Source organism: Lolium rigidum, chromosome 4 (genome assembly GCF_022539505.1).
Source record: "Lolium rigidum isolate FL_2022 chromosome 4, APGP_CSIRO_Lrig_0.1, whole genome shotgun sequence".
Taxonomy (NCBI): Eukaryota; Viridiplantae; Streptophyta; class Magnoliopsida; order Poales; family Poaceae; genus Lolium; species Lolium rigidum.
Genome location: NC_061511.1, coordinates 94,547,244 through 94,572,371, shown reverse-complemented (window position 1 = coordinate 94,572,371; position 25,128 = coordinate 94,547,244). Strand labels below are relative to the sequence as shown.

At 44.7% G+C, this 25,128-nt stretch overlaps 1 long non-coding RNA gene and 1 pseudogene across 1 annotated transcript; one reads left to right on the top strand and one right to left on the bottom strand.

The window, feature by feature from the left end:
• Positions 1-11,264: 11,264 nt before the first annotated feature.
• On the bottom strand, positions 11,265-23,566 carry LOC124649732 (annotated as a pseudogene).
• A 702-nt stretch (positions 23,567-24,268) lies between these two features.
• LOC124708942 lies at positions 24,269-24,778 on the top strand. The gene is made up of 2 exons (XR_007005367.1): positions 24,269-24,432; positions 24,543-24,778. It is a non-coding gene; the product is annotated as an uncharacterized LOC124708942 (long non-coding RNA).
• The last annotated feature ends 350 nt before the right edge of the window (positions 24,779-25,128 follow it).

Below are 25,128 nucleotides of genomic sequence, written 5' to 3'. Positions count from 1 at the left end.
CTACGGTGTTGACAAGGCCGCTGCCCGCCGGTGGGTTTTGGCAGTCAACACATTCGGCACGCCCGGTGGGACGAACGTCTACATCAACCACATCGCCATCTACATCCGAGATGGCGGACGGCACGCCGGTCACCTACGAGGAGCTGCTCGACGAGCTCAAGAAGCAATACAACGAGATCAAAGCTACCCTCGAAGCCGACCTCATCGGCTCATATCACGGAACCCGTTCGCATGGCGTCGAGCGGAAGGAGTTCTCACCGAAGGCGCACTCGATGAAGTGGACCTATCTGTCCCGTCAGAGGAACGTACCAGGGCCGTACGCCATGAGATTGGTGGCATGGTGGCTCACTCGTTGCGTCTCCATTCCGAGAGCCTGGTGAATACTTTGGAGCATGTCGCCGTTCGGATGATCAAGGAGGTCATGAAGAATCAGCACTCGTTGTTAGAGCCAGCTCTCAGGACCTACCAAGGAAAAGTGCCACTCCAGCCCCGTCTGCCGTTGTCGCGCACATCGGCGGCACCAGGAGCGCATAATTCACCGGCGCGTGCCGTTGACAGGATTAACGGTACTCACCCCGGGAGGTGCCAACCAGGACATCCGTTCAACATCAACATGATAGAACTGGGGCACCCCCTTGATGAAGATAAAGGCGAGGGCAACTGCTCTCGTGGCGAAGACAAGGAAGAGGCTGCTCCATGTGATCGGCCCCGACACCGCCAAAACATCCTAGTGATGATCAAGGTAGAAGCCGACGCCAGTAATCGGCCCGTTGTATCCGTATCACCCGCTCTCCCAGTATGCGGCGTCGACCTCACAGGTGACGGGAAGCTAGGGTACGGGTTCACATCAGCCGATGAGCTAGAGGAAGTCGACATCGGTCCCGGGGATAAGCCTCGACCTACTTTTATCGGCAAGAAGTTAGATCCGCAGCCTCGGTGGACAGATGATAGCCCCGTTGAAGGAGTACCCGCATTGCTTTGCATGGGATTACACAGAGATGCCTGGGTTGGACAGGAGCATCATTGAGCATCGCCTCCCCCGAAGAAAGGATTTCGGCCGTTCCAACAACGAGCACGTCGATGAGGGCCGAGATTCTCGGAGGAAGTCAAGAAGGAGATTGAGAAAATGTTGGCCGCCGGATTCATCAGGCCATGCAGGTATGCTGAGTGGATCTCCAGTATCGTTCTGGTGGAGAAGAAGGACGGCCGATGGCGCGTGGCCATCGATTTCCGAGATCTTAACAGAGCTACCCCAAAGGACGAATATCCGATGCCCGTGGCGGAAACATTGATAAACGCCGCCGCTGGCCACAAGGTGTTGAGCTTCATGGATGGCAACGCCGGTTATAATCAGATTTTCATGGCTCCGGAAGACATACACAAGACCGCATTCAGGGTACCAGGGGCAGTAGGCTTGTTCGAGTACGTGGTCATGACCTTTGGGTTGAAGAATGCGGGTGCAACGTACCAACGAGCCATGAATTATATATTTCATGATCTGATCGGCAAGTTGGTGGAGATCTATATCGACGACGTGGTGGTCAAATCAGTCTCCATGGAGGGGCACTTGGACGATCTACGGCGCGTCCTAGACCGGACTCGGAAATTCGGGCTGAGAATGAATCCGAAGAAGTGTGCCTTTGGTGTGACGGCTGGTCAATTCCTAGGTTTTCGGTTCATGAACGGGGAATTGAGATCGGCCTGAAAAGTCGGAGGCGGTGCGCACCATGCAGCCGCCGACCACGAAAAGGAGCTTCAACGCCTCATCGGCAAGATCAATTTCGTCCGGCGGTTCATCTCTAATCTGTCGGGACGAATCGAGCCGTTCATGGCGCTCGGTGAAGACCAAATCCGACGACGAGTTTCATTGGGGGCGAACGAACAACAGGCGTTTGATGAAATTAAGCGATATCCGACGACGCCGCCCGTGCTAGTTCCGCCCCAGCCAAGACAGGCCATTCTACATCTACCCGTCGTAGGCTGACACGTCCATTGCTTCAGTGGTGGTGCAACTTTACGTTGGCGTTGAGAGAGTCGTTTTCTACCTCAGCAGAAGGATGCTGGACGCGGAGACAAGATACCCTGAGGTCGAGAAACTTTGCCTCTGCTTATTCTTCACCTGCACCAAGCTTCATCACATCCTTCGACGGCAGAGATCATCGTCATCCGTGAATCAGACGTCGTCAAACACATGTTGTCGGCCCCTCGTTTTGAAAGGCCGACTCGGTAAATGGATGCTTGCGCCGTCGGAATTTGATCTCCGGCACCAGCCCGCGAAGGCAGCTCAAGGGCCAAGCGTTGGCCGATCTCATCGCTGAACGGATCAGCACCAATATAGCAGCACTATCCATACGCGCATGGGCTATGTTCTTCAATGGATCGGTTTGTGACGATGGTTGCGGCATCGGCATTCTGCTCGTGTCGCCTCGGGGGCAGAATACTCCTTCTCCATCAGATTATCTACCCCTTGCACCAACAACGTAGCAGAATATGAGGCAATACGTAAGGGAATGGAATTGCTATTGGAAGCTGGAGCGGAAGCCGTAGAGCTCTTTGGAGACTCAAAGTTGGTGATTAACCAGCTCACTGAGGAATATAATGCGGTGAAAGTCGAATCGTCGTTCCCATATTGGGTGGAATGCCGTGAGTTGATGACACAGTTCCGAGTACATCAACTTTAATTGGATCCCAAGGTCCCGGAATGCCGATGCCAACAATCTCGCACAAATGGCGTCGAGCTACATAGATATAGCCGACGGATCGGAAGTTCGGATACAATTCCCGGAACAGAATGATTGGAGAGCCGAGATCTTCGATTATTTGAAAGATTCGGCTCGGGGGCACCTAAACGGGTAAGATACGTAGCCATGAAGTATGTCCTTGTAGGAGACGATATGTTCTACAGGACATTGGAAGGGTTGCTACTCAAGTGCCTAGGACCGACCGAGTCTAATCGGCTCTTACATGAGGTGCATGAAGGCGCCCGTGGAACACATCGGCCGGCTCATAAGATGAAGTGGTTGATCGTGCGATCGTGGTTTTATTGGCCCACTATGCTTGAAGATTGCTTCAATTATTACAGGGGTGCCAAGCATGTCGGATGTTTGGAAAAATTCGGATGGTGCCAAAGCATCAGCCGATGAACCCCATCATCAAGCCTTGGCCGTTTCGGGGTGGGGCATGGATATGATCGGCAAAATCCATCCGGCATCAAGTAAAAAACATGAATGGATTTTGGTTATCACAGATTACTTCACCAAGTGGGTGGAAGCCGTCCCTATGAAAAAGGTGAAATCAGAGGACGTGATCAAGTTTGTGAAAGAACACGTCATTCATAGGTTTGGAATTCCCCAGACTATCACGACCGATGGAGGTTCGATCTTTACTTCTAAAGAATTCAGGAAGTTCTGTGATGATGTAGGGATTAAACTGATCCGATCATCCTCATACTATGCTCAAGCTAACGGACAGGCCGAGGCGTCCAATCGAGCCCGATCAAGCTGATCAAGAGGAAAATTGACGAGAACCCTCGGGATTGGCACGAGAAGTTATCAGAAGCATTATGGGCCTACCGCATGTCGTGCCATGGAGCTATAAAGACCTCGCCGTACCAGCTTGTCTATGGACAGGAGGCCGTATTGCCTTGGGAAATTACTGGCTGGATCAAGACGTGTCACGTTTCAGAATGATCCGACAACTCGAAGAATATGCAGCTTTGATGAGCGACACTATTGAGGACGCAACGTAACTCAGGCTTTGGTCGTTGGAGAAGATTAAGGAGAACAAAGCCAGGGTGGCTCGTGCTTACAACAAAAAGGTTAGGCCAAAGGAGTTCCAAGTTGGTGATCTTGTGTGGGAAGTCTGTGTTGCCATTGGGAACCAGGGATAAGGCATATGGCAAGTGGTCTCCTAATTGGCACGGTCCGTACAAAGTTGTCCAGGCCTTGAAGGGTAATGCATACATGCTCGGAGGAATTGAGCGGCGAAAAGTTTCCCGTGGTCTGTTAATGGTCAACACCTCAAGAAATATTTCCCAAGCATGTGGGATGATGGACAAGAAGATGTGGGGCCGATTTCAGAATCGGCCAGTAAAAAAAGATATATATATATATATATATATATATATATATATATATATATATATATATATAGAAAATCACAGCCGATGTACGGTGCATCGACTTGAGAAAACGTATGGAGATTAACAAGTATGCAAGTACAGCCGATGCACGGGCATCGACTTCGGAGAACAGAGCCGATACGCCGATATCGACTTTAGCGAAATAAGTTTATACAACAGCTTGGCCTCAGACAGCAAGATGAGCCGATATTCTGCCGTCGGCTCCCTGTACGACAACTCCATTCGACAATCGGCAAGGGAGCGAAATTAATTAAGGGATTTTCTTCATTGATAAAGGGATTTCTTACAAAGAAAGAGCCGATTGCTCGGGAAGGAAGAACAAAAGAAGGGTCTATTGACCAATCTACTACTGCTAGGCCTATACTAGTAGATCTTAATCTACGGGCCGTCGCTTCCTTCGTCGTCGTCCTCGGAACTCTCATCAGCACTGCTGCCGATGGGTTCCTCGTCGCTGCTCCCATAGCCCTCTACGGGAGCTTCATCTTCGTCTTCATCGTCGCTCGCCGTCGTCGTCCCACCACATGCGGAGGCGCTTCGCCGGCGGGTAACCCTCGAGGGAGTCGTCGTCGTCGTCGTCTTCCTCTTCCTCTTCTTCGGAGGTGGGGCAGCCGTCCCGGGGAACCGGGTCGTCCTCGCTCTCCGACTCCGGCTTCCCGACGGCGAGGAACCGAAGATCTTCGTCCCCGCCGGTCGTGGACCGGTCGTCTTCGGACCGTGACAGAGGAGGCGTGGTCTTCCGTGTCCCATGCTTCGGGGCACGGATGTCCGGCGGCGTCTCGCGGGAGGAGGAGGACCCGTAGGAAAGCTCGGAGGAGGAGTCGTGGAAGACCGACGAGGAAGAGGAAGAAGAGGAAGACATGGCTGTGGGAGTTTGGGGGTTTTTGGTGCCGATGGCCGGACGGAGCAGGATGGTGAAATGGCGAACTGCTCGGAGCGGTTAAATAAAGGGGGCTACGGTGAAAAAATTCAATGCCACAAGCAGTTTTCGAGGAGGCGTACCCAAAGACAACGGTCAAATCGCGCGGAGCGATCGAGAGGACAGGGCATCATGACGAAAAATGCTGCAATGGTTCTGCTCTGCCATAACATGACCCGACGAAAGAAAAACGTAATGATTTTGGAAATATCATTTCCAAAACCAGGGGGGCATGTGTTATCACCAGAATTTGACCAAGGTGGAAGTGGGCCACAATCGAGATAAGCTTGAAGGTTATATATGGAGAGAATACGAAGATCGGCCTTGTATGCAAAGTTGGGCTAGATGGTCCATTTATCTGTAATATATTAGATCGTATCTTAAAGTTAGGAGTTAGAGTTTTACTCGTGCACGGTTTGGTGCACGCCCACATTAGAAAGTCCCCTGGACTATAAATATGTACCTAGGGTTTATGGAATAAACAACAACTCACGTTCAACCCCAAACAAACCAATCTCGGCGCATCGCCAACTCCTTCGTCTCGAGGGTTTCTATCGGGTAGCGACATGCTGCCTAGATCGCATCTTGCGATCTAGGCAAGCACAAGCCCCACGTTGTTCATGCGTTGCTCGTATTGAAGCGCTTTTGATGGCGAGCAACGTAGTTATCTTAGATGTGTTAGGGTTAGCATTGTTCCTCGTTTAAGCATGCTTACGTAGTGCAACCCTTGCATATCTAGCCGCCCTCACACCTATCTCAGGTGTGGGGGCGGCACCCCGCTTGATCATTATTCAGTAGATCTGATCCGTTACGATTGCTCCTTGTTCTACAAGGATTAGTTTAATATCTGCAATAGTTAGGCCTTACAAAGGGGGAGGATCCAAGTGGCACGTAGGGTGGCGTTCGCAAGTCCTAAACAGGATGTTCCGAGGATCAACTTCATGTTGGTTTTTAGGCCTTGTTTAGGATCGGCTTACGAGCACCATGCGTGGCTGCGAGGCCCAACCTGGAGTAGGATGATCCGATTATGCGGTGAAAACCCTAAATCGTCGTAGATCTCATTAGCTTTATCTTGATCAAGCAGGACCACCAAGTATTCGTGCACCCCGTGCGAATCATGGGTGGATCGGCTCTTTGAGCCGATTCACGAGATAACCCGAGAGCCGATCGAGGCTCGTATTTAATGTTTACATGTATGCCCTGCAGAAACTAAGCGAGGCATCCCCATCACCTTCCTGACCAGGTATAGGTCAGGTGGCACGCCTTGCACTTCGCATCGCCGCGTGTGACCAGAAGAGCATTGCGGGCCGTCGCTCGGAGGGGTCTCAGCCAGCCGCAGCTCTAGGCTCTTCCCGGCTCTACGGTGTTGACAAGGCCGCTGCCCGCCGGTGGGTTTCGGCAGTCAACAAGATCTCCGTCGATCACTAAGTACCTTGAACTCCTCAAAAGGGATTTGTTCATAGCCTTGTACATTGATTGCAAATATTGAAGGATGGATATTTCCAGGCATTAGGGGAGATTTCAAGTACCAAATAGAATGCCAGGAAATCATTTGGAACTCCAGGTTCCTCTCCATATCCACGTACTCAAGAATCTAGACTATACGTCTATGATTCACAAATTTGCAACATTTTACAAATAATCTGCCATATTCATTTACTGATTAAAAGGTGATATATAATCCTTTGATATGACTAGAAATGCGCCCGAAAGAGTGGATGTACCAATAAAACCACTCAACTCCCTATTTCTGAAAAGAGGAGGAGTAGTACGGCCTCTAACCAGGATCTAGCTTCCTAGAAGCAACAAGGTAAAATGAGGAGCATATCAACCTAGCGTTGATTAACACCTTATGGGTAGTATACACCGAGTGGAAGGAAAACCTCCACAACCCAGCTTCAGCTTTCACACACTGGCTAGGATATCGGAACATCCAGACTCACGCGTATTGGGAAATCATGAAGATTCATCGTGGGTGTTGGGACTTGAAGTTCCATATCTCAGTGCCATTGGACCCACCAACACAATTGGTTGGGAATTAATAATATCTTTCGATATCTCCAAGGCACCACACATTACTTGACATATTCTTGTAATTTCAGAGAAATCTAAACTCCAATATCATCAGGATACACTGATGTTGGCTACTTGAACGATCCCCACAATGTGTATCAACATGATAGAATTGTCACTCCATTGATGTCTTTGAAACAGCTGGTGACTACACCTGCCAATCATTCTAAAATACAAGGCCTCGTACACACGTGTAGTTTTATGGAATGATAAACCACATACATTAGGCATGTGGTATTGGTTCTCTTGAACCATCAATCATTATCTACACAGATAATGCTGCTTGTGTGCATGGATATAAATATGATACATCAAGAGCAATATCACTAATCATATTGCCTCTAGATTGTTTTATCTCCATGAACTTCAGAAGAGTTGGGGAATAAACATTTAGCAAGTCAAATCACACAATAGTGATGTTGGTTTATTCACGAAGTCTCTACCAACTTCAGCATTCCAGAAGTATTTTATGGAATTGGTATGCGACGGCTTCCAAATTTGCAAGAATTAGGGGGGTATCTTCCTGAATCAATCATGTTCAAAGCATCATATTACACTCTTTTTCTCTTTATAAGTTTACTACATAGGTTCTCATCAAGGTTTTTAATGAGCTAATATCAACACAAGATGATATGTCATATTTTCTGTTTTCCCCGCCGGGGTTTTTAGGAAAATATATACGACATATATTGTTCTCTTACTCTATGGGGTTTTTCCCTTTTACAAGGTTTTTCTCATATCGAGTTAACAAAGAGACAATACCAATTATATGTTGTGTCATTTTCTCCTTATTTTCCCATTGGGTTTTGAAAGATTTTTAACAGCATATCTAACCATTATATGTTGCACCATTTTCTCCTTATTTTCCCACTGGATTTAAGGAGTTTTAGCAACATATCATACACACTACTCTCCTCATATTTTCCCCACATGGTTTTTAGAGGAGATGATTCCAAAGATGATTCTAGAGATGACCAAGCACAAGGACAAGGAAGGATTAGAGGGAGTGTTAGGATTTAATTAAATAGGTTTAATTAAAGGGATAATTCTCCCTCATGTAATTCTCTGTGTTGGTTGATTTGTCAACAGACACAACTCTTCCTCACACCTCTTCGAACAGGCATGACCCATATTTGTGTCCCTTCCCCTTGTATATAAGTTGTGAATCATCAATGGAATGAATCAGTTGAATCATTTGTTGTCTCTCTCGTTTGCTCTCAATATTACTTTAACAGCGTTAAGACCTAGCAGACTATCTGATTACTTAGTGGGAGTAACCTATATAGTAACATCACACACTATAAGCCGTTTTGGTGACATAGCATGACAATAAATAAATAAATAAAAAGGATGAGGTGGTAACTACTTCACACACCCCAAATGAATCTACAACATAATAAATGATACAATGCAGACAACCACATATAAGTTGCTACCCACTATGGAGATAGTGACATACTACTAGTTTAAGTTATTCATCGCTATGACCAGCCTTAGAGACTTCCGAAAAATATGCATGAGATGCTCTCGGAAAAACTGCCTCCTGGGTCGCCTCGCTCAGGCGACTACGGGGGCCTCCCAAACCCAAGCCGAACCACCTCCCCCACCAGCGCTCCCACCGGCCGCCGCCGCCGCCGACGGTGGTGGCGGCGCCCGACCGTCAAAGGCGGAGGGCGTTGGGGCACACTCCGGCGGCGCATCTGCGAACGGAGAGGCATCGTTGGGCGGCTGTGCGCGAAGGCGGAGGCCGCGGAGCTGGCACGGCGGCGGTGCTGTGAGGGCTGGTAGCTGCGGGGCCGAAGCGCGGGCGCCACGCGGTGCAGTGCGGCGGCGGCCGGCCCGCACGGGCTAGATCTGGGCCGAGGTGGGCTCAGTCTGGGCTGTGGCTGCGCCGCCTCCATGGATGCGTGCGGTCGCGCCCTGGGCGCTGCTCTGTGTCCACTGTGCGGGTCGTCTTGGTGGCCGTCCTCAAGTGCCAGTGGTGGACGGAGCTGTTGCTCCGGTAGCGGCGGTGTGCCTCTTGTCCCGATCTGACCATCTCGGTGTCGGTTCGGCGAGCGGTGGCCGCTGCGGTGGTGGTCAACAATCTTCTTCACCGGCGCTTCTCATCCTACCGCGGTGGTGGTCCAAGTTTGCAACATGTAACCTGCTCTTCTCTGACTTGCCGGGGAAACAATCTTCGGTCGGGGTGAAAATCCCTGCTCGGAGTCCTCTGGTGCTGACTGCGGTGACGCATGCGGGTGCCACTCCCTTCTTGAAGGCGTGGTCAATGTCCCGATTGTTTCTTCCCCTATGCCAGGGGAAACCCTAAGTCTGGTTTACCGGACTAGGCAGCGGCGGCGCGACACGTCATCCCCTTCTTGGAGGCGCTGCCTAGGCTATGAAGGGTGTCCCATTGTGGCTTGCGGAGATGGTGGTCTCGCCGGACTGAGTAGTGGTGCTTTGCTTGTGTTGGCATCTACTCTACGTGTAGGGCTCCGGAGCGCTATGTACGCCGTCGCCAACACCCTCTAGCTGACTTTTAACCAGGGTGGTTGGACCCTGCCATCCACTCGCCGTCGCCGACTCCCTCTAGGCGCTTGAGTTATGGTACGTTGGTCCGGGTAGCCTCGGTGTTTTGGTCATGCTTGTGTGGTGTTTTGCTTTGGTCATGACGCGGTCTTGAGGTTGTAGTCGTGTTGGAGGAGTGCGTTGTAAACCGCAAGGCATGTGTGGTGTGTTGTAGCTATTCCTTGGCTTTCTCCTTAAGCTTAATACAATAACGCGCAGATTCTGCTGCGGGTTCTCGGAAAAAAAATGACCAGCCTTAGTAGTTATTCTCCCATGAAACCAAATCGGCCAATCAATTACCCACGCTTCCCCCAACACCTCTCTATCGGAAAGGGCCGAGGCTTCTGATTTCTTCGGCTGCACTCAAGATCGAACTATAAGAGCAATTCCAATAGTGTAGCCAGCTGCTGGCTATAAGCCAAGTGCCATGTCATCTATAGCCAGCTTAGAGTCAACACATACAATAGTGAGCTATAAAAATGTAGTACTTTATCAATATATGGCCCACCTTTCACTCTCACAAAGTGTCTTGGAGCACGTGCTAGAGCTGGCTCTTGCATAAGAGCTCACTCTCCTTCTCTCTCCTCCTCTCTCTCCTCCAACTAAGCAATAATATACTATTTTAATCCTTATAGCCAGCTGACTAGGATTTATTGTACTTGCTCTAAGTAGTACTACAGATTTCAGGATTTCTTTCATCAATACTTATCTATTCAACAAAATTACTGATTCTAGGATCTTTGTTTTTTCTTCAAACAGAGGTACTCCGTACATAAAAATCTTACAGGCTTACGCTAGATGAAATTTCAACGAAATATGGGAAATTCGCATTTACTAAAATAATTGCCTTTTGGATCAAATTATTTCAGATAACAATACTACACACAGGTTCAAATAATTTTCACTTAATTAAGATATATTTGGTTAGATCTCAACATAATTCAAATAAAAATTATGAAAGTATACCCGTGAAAACCAAAATCACCAAAATTCAGTGATGTAGCCTAGGACTACTGGAATATTTCTACTCCGTGGAGCCAAATATTAGATTTTGCACAGGCCCTCCAAATTCCTAGGTAGGGTCCTGGCCTTGACCATGGCCGCATGGTCTCGGTCGATTAGAAGGTGATGGGTCACATTCTTCTGCTTGTGATAGGAAGCATGGTGATGCCATGGTGCGCCAAGCAAGGCTAAGTTAGGTATGCTTGCAGCATCTCCAGTCGTGTCTTGCTTGCGATAGGAAGCATTGTGATCTTGGCCCGATGCCATGTCATGGTAGGCTTCACCGAAGCAAGGCTAAGGTAGGCATACTTGCAGCATCTCTAGTCACATCTCCAGATAACATCCAGCAAAAGCGCCGGATTAAACGTTTAGACGCCGCTGCGTGGTTTCGCATTTGGGGAATGTCCGTTCCTACCCTCTTCTTCCAAACGTGATCCTAAAAAAAAATCAAGTGGTAAAAGCCATGTCTGGCATCCCTAATAGAGCCCTTGTGCACATGGAACTGATTGGGCACGCCAGCCAAGATTTAGGCCACACCCAAACCGAAGTGGCTATTGGGGCACGCGACTGGGAAAGGTTAAGTGTCCGAGACATCCCAAATACAAATACCTTTAGAGGTCTCGACTGGAGATGCTCTTAGAATAGGAGAATACAAGATTCCAATGGTCCAAATGTTGCACCGATAGACCTGTGTATGCATTGCATCGGTAAATCACTAATCAGACCTTGTGTGTTCTACAAAATTAATACTAAACGGCATCTTACAAACGAAGAATGTCACAATGTTTCTTTCAGCTTGGATAGAACCGAAATTTCAGGTTGACCAGAACTCCAAGTGCATTTTGTTGAGCTGCTTTCTCAGAATTTTTCCTATTAGAAATCAAACTCCTCGAAATCAAGCTCCTCAAAATCGTTGTCAGGTCCAGCATCACCACCATCAGCGTAGCCATCCTTGTTGTAATCAGCATAGTCACCTTCAAAGGTTTCACCGTCACCAGTGTCATGTGCGTATTCCCCATCAAAGCCCATGTCTCCTTTCTCATTTGCCTCGCTATCTTCATCTTTAGTCTGCTCGCAGCAAGCATTTAGGCAGCAGGAACACAACAAAGTTAGACAAGAAAAAGGTCAGTTAATTTCAGAGGCAAAGGATTTACAAATTCTGTGAACACAACAAAAAAAAAATCGGTGAACATAAACTAGGAAGACATACATTGTACAATCCACCAACTGCATCAACGTTGATTTTTGAGCCAAGCCCCTGCAAGAAACAACATTATATATATTAAATGTCAGTTTGTTTACATGGTTGGTTTAGCATGTAGTTACAAGGTTCACAGGCCAAATAATTTTTGGGGGTCTATGGTTGAACCAAATGTTAGTACCTTTCGTTTTAACATATTGTATGTCGCTTCTGCTGGTGTTTCAGCAGGTGTCTTTGTGTCTTCATTGCGTCTCCGTTTCTACATTAAAAAACGAATGGCTTTTAATCATGAACTCAATATAAAATAGTAAGTATACGCAGCAGGTTTGTGTCACACTAGTAAGATTTCATACCTTCTGCTGTCCCTCTCCTACGCCCACACCTCTAGCTGCTAATTCAGCTGCTAAAGCTTCCTTTGCAGCTTGTTCCTGTAAAAGAAAGCAGCAGAAAGTTACACCCTATGGTGAGAATAAGAACTGCCTCATGTTGCTAGAGATACAATAACTACCTCTAGGTATTCTTTGTTCATTTCCTCCCAAATTATCTTTTTGTACTGTGTCTCCTCTTCATTATGAAGATACCCATCAACCTACAAAATTAATAGAGCAATTAGAAATCCCAAATAACCTATCTGGACATCTTTCAGGCTTAAAGACTGCGAAGAATTAGTGTGAAAAGTGTGTTTAAGAGATTTATAAATAAAAGGTACCTCCACATCATCAATATCAGAAAAATTTTCTGGATCAGCATCAGCTTTGCCGTTTTCACCTAAGAATGCCAAATAACATTCAAAAGTTAATCAGCAACAACGAACCAAAAGGGGCCAGGTAAACCGAACTGAAATTACTATTAGCATGTTACAGGTAACTAACAAACCTCCGACTTCAGCATCTTCTGAAGCTACATGATTCTTTGCAATGTCCTCAGAACTAACTGTGGAAGATTTATCTCCAACTGAATTCTGCTTTGAAAAAGGCAAACTGAATTTCAAAAAAATATATACATATAGAGCACACGCAATGGATAATAACAAAAAGAGCTAATGCAGATGTAGTGAGCAGGTAAACATATGTGGGATACATCATGATGCAATAAATCAATAGTTCGGAAATATAAATAACAGGTTCAAATATTTCATCAGAAGATACTGCAGCAGGAGGTAGTCTGGTACAGCACCAACCAGAATTAGTTAATGGGTATATTTTTGTCTTTCATGTCCTTCGAGGACATGGCATGTGACTGTTCAGGTAAGTGGACTATTTGCTCCTATAGTGTGAGCTTTGTGTGACAACCTGCCCCCATTGGAATTAGACCCCAAGTGCAGCCCAATAGTGGGAACATGCATGCATACGCACATTTGGAACCTGGGCTCCCAATTACTAATGCATGGCCAACCCAAACGGGGTTATGTCCAACCCAGATTGGAACATGGGCTGTTTGGCAAGCAGAAAGAGCTGGAGAAGAAGCAAGGGAGCTAGGAGAGGTCAACGCTGCCTGAGATCTTCCCCATCTTGCGAGAATTCAGTATCAGTGAAGTTTTCTTCCACCCCACCAAGAAACAGAACACTGGTGAGGTTTTCTTCTTCTCACCTAAATGACGTCTCAGATGAGTGAAGGCAGAGGCAGGTGCACTGTAGCCTCTTGATTTGTTGAGTAGATAAAGTTGTGAGGAAACATATGGAACTTGTATTTCCACGAGGCCCAGGGCCAGTATATATGCATGTACATGTGTGGTAAATATGCAGAAAACACCTTATAGAAAAGGAAAAATACACCGCAATACACAGAAAGTATAAATTACTCTAACAAAGGTAAGAAGCGTGAATTTGACTATATTTGGGTCATGATTATTACCTTCATAGGGCTCATGATGTTATGTTCAGCATCAGAAATTTCTATCTCACAAACTGTCTCTGCGTTCATCGCAGCAGCTTCCTCGGCCTTTTTAGCAGCTTCCAGTCTTAGTTTCTCAGCTCGTTGGAAAGCTGGAGGGTCAGCACCACCTTTCCAGTCCACCCGATAGTTTAGTAAACTGAACAATCAGGTCATGTGTCAATGGTGAATGAAGTATCAAAACCAATGCATCGCAAACATAGTAAATGGGTATTACTTTGTTGTAGCATTTCTCACAAAGTCCATGAGCAAAATGCTCGACACCTTTATCCTTATGCTTGCAGAGGACTTCTCCAGATTTGGGTGAAAATTCTAAAACAGGTTCTTCTTCATCAGCCTTTGCCAAAAAATCTTCAATCTAGCATAGAGGCATGAAGTGTTTATAGATATGTTGAATGTAAAAGATAAAAATAGGAGCCGTAAAATACAATTGGTCATTAATAAATAAATAAACTCCTGGTCATGAGTCATGACGGATAATGATACATTTGTAGTAGATGGCAAGAAGAGACTGTACTACCGTAGCGGCATGAAATGGCATGCCAAATGCTCTAGTTGATAAAAAAAATACTATCGCCTACAATTAGTTGTCTGAATGGCTAAAAAGAAACAACGATTATTTGCTCTAGAATCAAATAAGGTCTAATTCTTGTCACATAAGATCAAGGTTTTAAATAGCGCGCAATTTCACCGGTTTTAGCGCGCAATAGTGGATTTGGACCCTCCACGCTACACTTCACAGAAAATGGTCGCTACAGTGCTAAACACGAAATAACATGCTAAATCGTGCTCAATTGCGATAAAACGCATAACACGTAGCGGCGCTAAAACGTTTGGCTGCAAAAAAACAAAGGTCCAAAACTGCAGACCAACCCATCGGCTCAAAAGTCCAATTTCCCCACCAAAGCTAAATACCTAAAGCACATATACGTACGGCAAAACCTAGCCTAAATCCCAGTTCAGCAGTTCCCCACGGAAGCGACGGCGGCGGCTGCCTCTTCCATTGTGACATCGGCGTCCGCTGCTTCCTCCCACAGGGTGCCGTCGGCTACTTCCTCCGGCTCGGATGTCTGAGACGCCGGAGGCAAATCACCCACCAGGTTAGAGCTGACTAGAACCTCCTCCTCATCCTGATTTGTAGATGCGTAGATGTATTGAACTATTGATCTGTAGATGACTAGATTGGTACTATACAAGCTATCCTCCGATTTGTAGATGAATCGATTCAGACTTTGAGAGATGACTAGTGAACATGATTTGTAATGACCTACTATACTTTTTTTTTTGTAAACCGTAATGAACTACTATACTGCACTACTGCTGCTGCTGTAGTGATGTTCTTCTTGTAAAGTGCTTTTGTTTTCTGGTTGTGAACTACTAACCTCCGATTTCTTGTGAACTACTATACTGCACTACTGCTGCACGATTTGTACAAACCATTTAACAACCATTTAACAGTAGTTGTGCTGCTTTTGTTTTCTGGTTGTAGGTGTGGCAAGCACAGCATCAACAATACAAGGAGAACGTCTTGTTGTGACGTCAAAAGACCCAGCATGGAAATATTGCATTTGTCCGGACATCAACAAGAAGAATTCTCTAAGATGCATCTACTGTCATAACGTGTACACAAATGGCACTACTCGAATCAAGCTGCACCTTGCATGATTGCTTAAAAGTGCCAGCTGATGTAAAACAAGAAATGCTTGATTATTTGACAGTGAAGGGTGATAAAAAGGCAAGCACACTCCAGGAGCAGAAGACAGTTAGATGTCAGGTGGACTTGAACCACTCAGAGGGGGAACTTGGTTCAAGTTCAAGTGATGAAGATCACAGAAGCAGATCTCTTGTTGTGCTTAAGTCATCGAGAGGCGCAAGATCTAAATCCTCAAGTGGTCCTATGGACAAATTCTGCAAATTAACACCTGAAGAGGCTATAGCTGCAAGGAAGGAAAAACGTGTTGAGAAGATACAAACAAAGCTGACAACTGAGGAGAGAGAACAAAAAAGGAATCGTGCTTGTGAGTACATCTGCCAGTTCTTTTATGAAGCGGGCATTGCACACAATGCAGTCACACTTCCTAGCTTTGATCTTATGCTTCAGTCAGTTGGACAGTTTGGTGAAGACCTGCAAGGTCCTACTCCTTATGAAATGGGTGGCCCATTCTTGAAGAAGAGGAAGAAGAGAGTGGAGGAATCCTTCAAGGCACACAGGGACACTTGGGAGCTCAGTGGATGTACAATCATGACTGATGCATGGACAGATTTAAGAGGAAGGGGGTAATGAATCTTGTAGTTCATAGTGATTATGGTGTGGTGTTTCTTAAATCTGTGGACTGCTCAGCCGTGAAGAAAGATGGAAAGTACATCTTTGAGCTTGTTGATAGTTGCATAGATGAGGTTGGGGAGAAACACGTAGTTCAAGTGGTGACTGATAATGCAAGTGTGAATGTAGCAGCATCTGCTATGTTGAAAGCAAAGCGACCCAGCATATTCTTGAATGGTTGTGCTGCCCACAGTACTGATCTGATGCTAGAGGAGATTGGAAAGCTGCCATCAGTTGACTTAACTATTACAAAAGCAAGAGGTGTGATAGTTTTTCTTTATGCACACACGAGTTTTGTCCCTAATGAGGGACTTCCTTGGGAAAGATCTGGTTAGGTCTGGTATTACTAGGTTTGCTACAGCATACTTGAACTTGAAGAGTATGTTGGACAATAAGAAAGAACTCCAGAAGCTATTTAGATCAGATCAGATGGATGAAATGGGCTATTTAAAAAAGGTGAAAGGAACTGAAGCCAACAGAACTGTGCGCTCTGAAATTTTTTGGAGAGGAGTAGATAGTGTTGTCAACTTCTTTGAGCCATTGGCTAATTTGCTCCGGAGAATGGACAGCGATGTACCAGCTATGGGACTTATATACGGCGCTTTTGTGGACGCAAAGAAAGAGATTTCAACCAAGTGTGAAAATGAGGAAACTTGCTTGCAGGAAGTGTTGGATATTGTGGATAAAAGGTGGGATAAGAAATTAAAGGGGCCACTACATAGGGCTGGATATTTCTTGAATCCATACTACTATTATGAAAACAAGCTGAACATTGAGTTAGATGGATCATTTAAAGATGGGCTTATTGCTTGCATGGAGAAAATGGTTAGAGACGGCAGCAAGGAGGACATAATCATGGACAAGATTCAGGTATATCAAGATGAAGACGGCTCATTTGGAAGAGCGAGTGCTAAAAGGCAGCGGAGAAACAAAAGCTTTGATCCATGTGAATATATGCCTTGTTCTCATTTTTAAAATCAGATTTTGCAATGCTTTCCTAACTTCTCTTTTATTTATTTTTATGAAGCTAAATGGTGGTCCAATCATGGGTCAAGTGCACCAAATCTCAGGGTATTGGCGATGCAAATCTCGAGTTTGACATGCAGCTCCTCTGCTTGTGAGAGGAATTTCAGTATTTTTCAGCAGGTAAGAAAGAAGTACAGTTATATTGTTCTAGTGCAACTCCTTCCAGTGGTTGGTTGTTCTCTTAAGAAAATGGCACAAGAGCTATATAGATTTTATTTCACTTACAGTACCATTTTTGTTTACTTGCAATCAGGTTCACACAAAGAGTCGCAACAGACTACTTCATGACAAAATGAGAGACCTTGCCTTTATCAAGGCCAACTCCAAACTCGAACAAAATAGAGGGATGAAAACCAGGGATCCAATTGAGCATAAAATATTTGCAGATCTTGTAGAAGATGAAGATAATGAGTGGATCACAGGAATTGTGCAGTTGTTGTTGTAGCTGAACCTGAAGTTGAAACAACAAGTGTTGCATCAAGAAAGAAAGTTTCTCGCCCAAAGAAGAAGTTGCTTCCAGTTTATCGCGACGACAAGCTGCAGTCTGCGGGTTCTTCTGGATCGGAAGATGCATTCTTCTTCCGGTTCTGAATGAGTGCTTTCACCTCTGTTGTTGCCTCCTTGGCTCTTAAATCATAATGTTAGTATGTCTTAAAAAATGTTGTCTTTAATTTGGTCCTGGGAATCTACTTTGAACGATCTGGTTATGCAATTAGTCTGCTGGACAAGATTTTAGTTGCCAAAGTCCTTAACATTTGCCTGTCTTTTTGCAAAACGCTATTTTATATATAGCGCGCTATAACGTGCATAGCGTTTGGAGAAGCTCCTCACTAAATGAAATAGCGCGCTATTTAAAACCCTGCATAAGATGCAACTCCCACACAGCTGAATGATAGTCACTTCGGTATGCTTCAGAATGGACGGCTTAAGAATTACTTCCACGACATGAAGAAGATCAAACAATTTGCACCAACTGATCGCTGACCATTATAGTATAGCAAATAACCATTTTACTAAAGTTCACTTCTCAGTCACCTGATTTTTGTTAACTTCGCAGTACTAAGCCCCAAAAACACAGGCTAACAAATATATGCAGTTCTAGTAAATGTTTACTGCAACTTTTAGTTCTATTTGTTTCAGTAATTTTAGGGGTAGCCTAGGCTTACTTTTTTTCAGTAGAGGTAACACTTTCTGTCCAGCTAAGATAAGTTTTTGTGTTTGTATTGTGTGCGACATGGATTCGGAAAGGTGACTAAAATCTAGTAAAGGTGACTTCATTTGATGAACAACAGCACCATTTGACTATTTCAAGTAAAGCAGATACATACCGTCAAGCTACCAGATTCTGTATTTTCGAACTCGATCAAGCGCTTAGTTAGCGTTGCCTCACATACATGCACGACAGCAACCTGACAAACATAACACAGTTTATGTCAATCATATCCAAGCCTACATTACACATCGAATGTGCTGATTTATACTCCCTCCGGTGCTTTTTAATTGACTCAAATTTAGTTTAAAGTTGTACTAAATCCGAGTCAATTAAAAGAGACCAGAGGGAGTAGAAGAAATGCTGATTAACACAATAGAAAGTCATTTAGAAATTAAAATACAACTCTCAAATAAGTAGATCTGTTGTGGGCATCGGAGCTTACAATATTTGACTTGGTATAGTTATACCCATGTGAAAGTGCAGCGATATATAATGCTGCGCCACATAATCCACTTGGCTTCCTCCCAGTCTGCAACAGGGCAAACTATTACAACCTTCCAAAGGGACTTTAAATAAAAGCTTTGAACAAAGAAGATGCTAGCCTGCATCCAATCTCGTTTCATGCTAGCTACAATGCGTAAAGCTGTGTCTGAGACAGCATTATCCCTTTTCCCAAGTAAACCTGCAGATAAAAACAATAAATTAAAACAAAAACATACAAAAATAAAAGCATGGTTCACTTTCTTGCTAACAGGTGCGATTGTGCGCCTAACTTCTGTAGTGTGGCTATGTGTTAGGTACACCATAAAAACTGTGCCTTACAAGCAAAAACTGTTCCTTACTTTATAGCCTCTGTAGCCTATTAACAGTATACAGCCGAGGACGGATATTCTGCCATTAGGGTGTCACTAGCTCTTTCTTTACATAGCATTTTTCTATTTGTACCTTAAAGATGTCATGTGATCAGTCTCTTCTTTTCATGCAATACACGCTAATTGCTACACCTGAACAAATAAATGAAGCAGACCAATAAACCATGCAATATTAGTAGGAAAATTCAATTTTATCCCTCAACTATTCTTGAAATCTCCTTGGCCCCTTCTGAACTCTTGCCCTAAACCACCCTAGTTGTGGTCTAACATGGCGCTTACTAGGATTCTCATCAGCATAACCCTATTTACTGAACAATGGGCCCCACATTTCAGTGGAAAAAAAATCCTCTTAACACAACTCATCCTCCTCCTGCACATCTCTTGCTGCCACCATCTAAATCGAGTCACTGCCCCGCCATCCCTCCATTAGACCCCTATCATGGGATTGTCTCAGCATCATGGTTGGTAACCGTCCTAGGGCCAAGGTTCGTCTGAACACGGTGGTCCAAGGAGCAAGGATTGTGCACCCATGACGCCGGAGATGAGAGGGAGAGAAAGGCTGGCTGGGATTAGAACACTACTAGCTTATTCACATTCATTGCATAGTCAATATGGGGTACATGGTGAGTCTCTTTTACATAGAAGACTCAACTTCACGCCTAAGAATAGAATAAACGGAATCCCAAGTTCCCTAACAAACCAAATAGTTATCTTCCTAACTAATCGAGTCTCTTTCCTCACTAAATTTATATCCTTACTAACTAAATAGCATACTATTCTTACTCCTTTTTTTTAATCTTCCTTCATCTGCCTAATGCATTGTGAATGACCAGCCAGCATCTAAATGTTGGCTCCTCCTTGGATAACAATACAATGGATGCCCTACTCCTACAGCCACCTAGAAACAGGATGACAGTTGTACTGCTCGGAGCTTACATGGCCCATAGAATGACAGGTAGAAAATCCAGGTAAGAAACTCCTAAGGTCCAAGATAATCAACTGAGGCATTTCCCAACACACCAATGCAATGGAATCAAGAAACAGGATGATGCCTCATTCATCACGAACATGAAGTGATCTTGCAACCAAAAGAACATAACTTTTCTCCATCAATTAGGGTCACATGCAAATCCAACACCCCAAAACATGGCCCATAGAATGACAGGTAGAAAATCCAGGTAAGAAACTCCTCAGGTCGAATATAATCAACTGAGGAATTTCCCAACACACCAATGCAATGGAATCAAGAAACAGGATGATGCCTCATTCATCACGTACATGGAGTGATATTGCAATAAAAAGAACATCACTTTTCTCCATCAATTAGGGTCACCTGCAAATCCAACACCCCAAAACACGGGTAGATCTCGACAGCAAGAGTTATTGCAGCCCTTCAATATGAAGACAGCCAAATCAAGAGGGTGCAAGGAACGCACCAATAATCAAGTGAGGAGATTGAACCGTTAGTGAAAGGAAGAAAAAGCCAAGGCTAAATGGTTCCAGCAGGCTATTGTGCACAGTTGAAGGGTTGGGAGATGAATACGAGATTCCGAAGGAAGGCTCAAAGAAAGACAAATAGAATAGCATGGAGGAAGATTCCATTTTTTAAAACAAGAGTTGAAGTTTAATTCAGTATCGATGAACAACATAATTTATTCTAGAATGCTAAAAAAATAGGACCATTAAAATAAAAGGGGACTTCATTTTTAGCTGTTTTGATACGATTTGTCAAGTACTCAACAAGATTATGTTTTTTGGAATTGGACTTCATAGGAAAACCGGAACCAGACAAAACCAGACTGACCAGTATTGGGGCGGTCACCGGAAATCCATGGGGGCTGGCAGGCTTGCTAAAGACACAAAATTGGATCTATTGTTTAGAACAGGAGTGCATAACAACTGAACAAAAGAATCTCAACTAAATAAAAAAAATACTGCCTCCATTTTTCAATAAACTTAGTCAAACTTACAACCGCTTGACTTAAGAAAAGATGAAATGGACTTGTATTAAAAAATGGAGGGATACGATGGAATATATGATTAACTTACGTTCTGTAAAACGATGGATGAAAAGGCTGGGATCTATGAGCTTCTGAACAATTGGATGTTCTGCAAGTAGCAAAACTTGGCAAAGCTGCAGAAAAACAGCGCCTAGGACATAGCTGAAACAAAAATCTAGATGAGCCCTTCTACAAGGACAAAAATATAAAGGGCAAGAAAATGGTTCACTTACACACTTATCTTCAAATAGTCAGAGAAATCGATAAGAAGATAAGCTTTTTTACTTTGCCTGACAAGAAAAATAATTAAATATGGATGTAAGTACCAAACTATTGAGTTAAAGGGGGCAGATTTCAATGAAGCATGAAGAATATAAAAAGGAAACAGGGAAAATTCTTGCAATTTTAAGAAAAGCAATAAAATGATGAAATGTATAAGCGTGTAGTGGTAGTGCTTCGACTGCAAATATAATAAGTCAATTGCACACTGACAAAGTCTATAGAGTCCAGAAAGTAGTAATACCAATCTCATGTGGACGATGCATATACCCCTTTTTTTATATATTAATAACTAAAGTTGATTCTTTTATTACTAGCATGGCTTCAAGTGTAACATATTCCCCAATTGCGGGAACTATTAAGAATAAGAAACAAACAAAAATTAATCACTGGTAGACCATTCCATACAATATAGAATATAAGGAGTGTGGGTTCTACATGCATGTCTATGGTCTGAAGAAGCTTGGTTGCATCATTCATAGGTTCGCATAGCTTAGGCACTTATCTCTTGGTCATACCGCATGTTGTTTTACGAACCAACCAGGACAGAACTTTCTCAAGATCAAGCATTTAATATTCTAGTTAGAAACCAGAGGATTTGGAAAAAAACTTAAAAAATAATGTAGCAACCCAGTATTGTGATTTCTAATACTCCACAATAAAAAAAACTTTTGCCTCTTTTCACCAGGAAATTAAATAAGGAGTTGCCACATTGAAGCAATTGATAAAATACACTAAAGGATACTCCTAACCCCACCCAAAATGGCAGTGAACAAGGTCACATGTGAATAAGGAATAGGAAAGCTTACAGTAAAGGAAGAGACAAATTATTAATTAGATGATAGCATACCGGCAGGCAATGTAAAGGCAAGCAGCTGCAACATGAGTTGTTCGACGGCCCCTTGTAAAATTATTGTCAACGGCTAGCTACACTTGAACAAGATGAAATACCATTATCACAAATTACCATAACTACTTTAGAGAAGATAGTTACTGAATAGTGAGTGATAAGAAAAATGCATACCGTATAAAATTTATGAGCCATATCGATTATAGTTTCTCCACCACCAACATGTAAGCTAGTGACAATCTGCCAAATCTCGTCTCTCCCTAGAGAAATAGATCAAAAATTTACTTGACAAAGTTGGGCACACGGTCAGTGAAATAAATGAGAATGCTTAAAATCCATACCTTTCATTAAAGTTCTTTCGTGGGATAGGGAACTTCCACTCTCGATGCTGTTGAGAATGTTTCCAGACATCCGGCTCTGTACACATTCAAGAAAATCAACGATACAAACTACAGAGCTAGATTAAGAAAATGAGTAATAAGAAGCACAGGGAAAAGATCAACCGTCCCTGAAGCATCCTTGATAAATTCAGGCTGATCAGTGTAAATATCCTGATCAAGAACCTTCCCGCACGTCCCACAACATCTGACCATCAAACAATGACAAGACACATGAAGAGCTGTTGAAGCTGCTTAATAGAAATCTACTGAGCAAGAAGTAGCAAAGTGATCAACAAAAACCATGTTCATAAGCAAGTATAAGGGCCTGACTTGACATGCAATGAGAAGAAGAAAGAAAGAAGAGGAAAGGTGGTCTCACATATATCCTTTGTCAGGATCCTTTATGAATGGGCAATCATCGGCACAATGAGTACAGTAGACCATTGCTGAACAGAAGAAGTAGGATGATCCAACTACGGTCAGCCTTCAAGCAAGAGGAATACAAGTAATGGCTTTCATTCAACCTTGAAAACAGTAAACGAATACTATTCAGATTGGGAAGTAAATACAAATATGGGAACAGCACACACCTGAATTCGATTTTTTTTTCCTGCCCAGTTCCAATCTAACAATGCACTAAAAGTTAAAGCTTTACAGCTAGCATGTGAGGGCGACCTACTGCCTCCCTGTTTGTGCACTTACTCTGGAGGTCGAACAGGGGACGCTCTGCCGTCGCGAGGCGTCAGGAGGACTGCGGGGGTCGAACGAGTCGGCAGTGGAGAGGCTGGGCGGCGGCGCAGTAGGTGGAGGGTGGCGTCAGGGAAGGGCTGGGCGGCGGCGCTGCATCGGTGGAACGGCGCGTCCGGGGCGGGGATCGGCGGCGGCGCTGCTCCAAGGGAGGGGAGGGGCGCGGCCGGAGGAGGGTTTGGGCGGCGGGGAGGAGGGCTGCGCGGCAGCACGGGAATGTGCAGAAAGGACGGAGAGACAACAGCGAGGGTTCTTCCAGGTTTCGACCAGACCAGAGGTTTTCTTTACTCCCTACATTTTCTTCCAATAGTAATTCTTGGATAATTTCTTTTGGACCCTTTTTTTGCGGGGAAACTTGAGAGATTTTATTCAGCTAAAACTGACCCCTCACCATCAACCAAAAGGCTAACGACCAGGAAAGAGAGAATAGCCAAAATACCACTAGTGAAAACCAAACATGCCAAAATACCACTAGTGAAAACCAACTTGCCAAAATAACACTCACTTCAGTTTGTTTGTAGCCAAAATACCACTACCGTTTGTTGTCAAAGAGACACCGTGAGTCAAACTGTTAGTTCTTTGTCAGATTTGTTGGTATTCCCAAATTACCCCTAAAATCTTATCCATGCCCAGTTCTCTCCAAATCCTTCCCGTAGCTGCTCCATTTTCCATGGCAGCCCGACGAGAAAGGACACGCCGGCGCCTCCCTGCAATTCCCCTGCCCCTGTGAACCTTCTTCCGCCCGTCTCCCGCCGCCCTCCGCCTGTCGCGCGTCGCCCGTCGCGCACCGCCCGTCGCCCTCCTCCCGTCGCGCGCCGCTCTGCGCCCTCCGCTGTCGCTCCCCGACCGTCGCCCGTCGCTCCCCGACCGTGGCCGCGTGGCTCGACCCCCTCTACCTGTGGCCACCTGTCGCCCGTCGTCCGCCGCGCTTCGACCGTGGCTACCCTCACAGGAACCATCCCTTGGGTGAGCTGCTCCTCTGTTTGTTGTTCCATGTTCGGATGTTCCCAGTATGTAGTATGTTCATTCATTGTAACTACAGAAAATTTAGAATTTTCTATGTTTATGTGTTTCAGAATCGATTTAAAAGAAGAATTCCAGCGTCGAAAATCAAATGTGTGTAATGGGTAGTGCTCTGAACCATAATGTGTTGTTGCTAGCTTTTGTTGATGCTATCTTGTTCTCAACCATGTGTATAGTTGATATTGCTGACATGTTGTCAAAATGACTTGAAATGGTGTCAAAATGATGCTGCAGTGCTGTCAAGTTATGATGAATGCTATTAAGTTGTGTTGAAATGCTGTCAAAGTGAGCTGAGATTGTGTTGTATTGTTTTCTGTTGATTTGTTGTTGAAACGTTCCCAAGAGATAAGGGTATATATGTCTTTCATGGATGGTGTTAGGCTCAGTTAGCCACTAGTGGTATCTTGGCTACAAAAAACTGAAGTGAGTGTTATTTTGGCAAGTTGGTTTTCACTAGTGGTATTTTGGCATGTTCGGTTTTCACTAGTGGTATTTTGGCTATTCTCTCACCAGGAAATCATGAATACAATCGAGCCAGCTGCTCGTCACGATCAGCGTACAAGCTAACTTAGCACACAGGTGTGCCGAAATGTTTGCAGCCCTAGAGACATGCTGAATAACAAAGTAAGAAAAATATGA